We start from the raw sequence: 2,500 nt of genomic DNA, 5'->3' as shown, positions 1-2,500 counted from the left end.
GAAAATTTTTCTATTATTTTTTCAAAACATTAGATTATGTATCGAGAGAGTAGTATGAGATAAAGAGTATTTCTGATTTTATCTTATCTATCGGGAGTCCAGTTCAGCGTCACAAACTTTTTTGTTTTCACACCGGAAGGCTCTTAACAATACTTATGTTATGAAAGAGTGCGAAAATCAAAAAAAGAAGAGTCTTTTTTCCTTATTTTATTTGATCAGATCAAAAAGAAACTTTGGGATTGCTGAATCACAGACAAATCACAGACAAATCAAAGACAAAATAATAATAATAAATATATAAAGCAACGGAACCATCATAGTATTTTTTAACTTCTCCGAAAAAAAGGGTGGTAATTTGATCATTTACCGATCTAGATCTGATAGATCCGATTTTTTTATCTTTTTTCGATGGAGGGTAAGGGTCAATTCTATATTGTAAAGCCGTATGCAATGCGCAAAAGATGCCCGTACGGTTGTTCAATTCTATCTTTTTTTTTTCTTGTTATTCTTTATCTTTCTTTCTTTTCTCTGCGAGATAGAAGAACCTTTTATTATGTTATATCATCAGGGTAATGATCCATCAACCTGCGAGTGCTTATTATGAGGCACAAACGGGAGAATTTATCCTGGAAGCGGAAGAACTGCTGAAACTGCGCGAAACCCTCACAAGGGTTTATGTACAAAGAACGGGCAAACCCTTATGGGTTGTATCTGAAGACATGGAGAGGGATGTTTTTATGTCAGCAACAGAAGCCCAAGCTTATGGAATCGTTGATCTTGTAGCGGTTGAATGAAAATAGCACGGATTTCACACAAATCCGCGATTTAAGATTTGATTTTCTTGCCGGGTTTAATATTCTATTCAAAAGAAGTAATTCATAATCATCCGGTTAGGATCGATCTAAACCAGCCCATTATGTATATGATTCAACATGCCAACCATTAAACAACTTATTAGAAATACAAGACAGCCAATCAGAAATGTCACAAAATCCCCCGCTCTTCGGGGATGCCCTCAGCGTCGAGGAACATGTACTAGGGTGTATGTGCGACTCGTTCAGATCATGGGCTGGGACAAAGGAAAGAAAACCAATTTTCCAGTAACAACGATCAGTACCGATGAATAGGATAGACTGTAAGAACTCCATTCGCTATCTAAAAATAAAAAATCTATCGTATCCCTCTATTGTGTATGAAATTTATGGTTTCCGTTGGTGCAAATCCAATCACCTCTATTTTAAATGAAAAGCAATTCCCCATTGGTAACAAATGGTTATTCATTAAGCGGGGAAAATCCTATTTAAAATTTAAAAAACAGAAAGATTAGGTTCCCACTCTTGCAAGAACGGACTCACAGGGTCAGCTACCCCGCTAACTTTTATAATTAAATACCGTTACTGTATAGGTAGATCTCATTGTGAAAGACCTAGTACTGGATAATTCATGGGTAGAGCCAAAGAGTGTGAACTGTACAAGTTACCAATAACATTGATTAAATCAAGTAAGGGGCTCCGGTGTATAGAGAAGGCCTCACCGTTTAAGAAGTAACCATAGAAACGATGGAACCCACTATTTCTTTATCCATTTATATTTACTACTTTATTTATTTACTATATTTTTGATACCTAGGAGAATACAATTGATTATTTCTAGGTGAAATGCCTAGAAAAAATCGTGGTCGGGAAGGTTATAGTAGCCAAAGCCATTGGAATTTTTATTTTATACATTGGAAAAATCCGTTTTGTTATTAATAGGCTAGGAAGGGGGAAAAGAATAACTGAAAGAAAGGAAATCAATTAGTTATTCGTCAAAGTTTCAATTATTCAATGACCAGAATTAAGCGAGGATATATAGCTCGGAGACGTAGAACAAAAATTCGTTTATTTGCATCAAGCTTTCGGGGGGCTCATTCAAGACTTACTCGAACTATTACTCAACAGAAAATAAAAGCTTTGGTTTCGGCTAATAGGGATAGAGATAGGCAAAAGAGAAATTTTCGTCGTTTGTGGATCACTCGGATAAACGCAGGAATTCGTGAGGGGGGGGTCTCTTATAGTTATAGTAGATTAATACACGATCTGTACAAGAGACAGTTGCTTCTTAATCGTAAAATACTTGCACAAGTCGCTATATTAAATAGGAATTGTCTTTATATGATTTCCAATGAGATCATAAAATAAGTAGATTGGGCGGAATTCACCGGAATAGTTTAAACAGAGTTCCCCGGAGAATGAACTCCGGGAGGTAGAGTAGAAATGAATATGATAAAATATGATAAAGTAGTCAAAATGAATGAACACGTTCAATAAAAAAAGATTTATTCTTTTTTCCCGATTCTTTTTTTTCTTACGACACGACAATCAAATCTGGATTCGCATATTTTTCGAACAAAACATCAATCCGCTTTTGAGGTTCGGATTGGAATTGAATTTGAACTCAATTGAAGAAAGAGTAAGCCTATTTATTTCTGGTTTTAAGACCGGTAGTTCTAGCGGTCGAC

The sequence above is a fragment of the Cornus florida genome, unplaced genomic scaffold (genome assembly GCF_030987335.1).
Source record: "Cornus florida cultivar Cherokee Brave unplaced genomic scaffold, ASM3098733v1 CherokeeBrave_3.0.0_Hap2_Chr02, whole genome shotgun sequence".
Classification (NCBI taxonomy): Eukaryota; Viridiplantae; Streptophyta; class Magnoliopsida; order Cornales; family Cornaceae; genus Cornus; species Cornus florida.
This window is presented reverse-complemented; position numbering follows the sequence as displayed.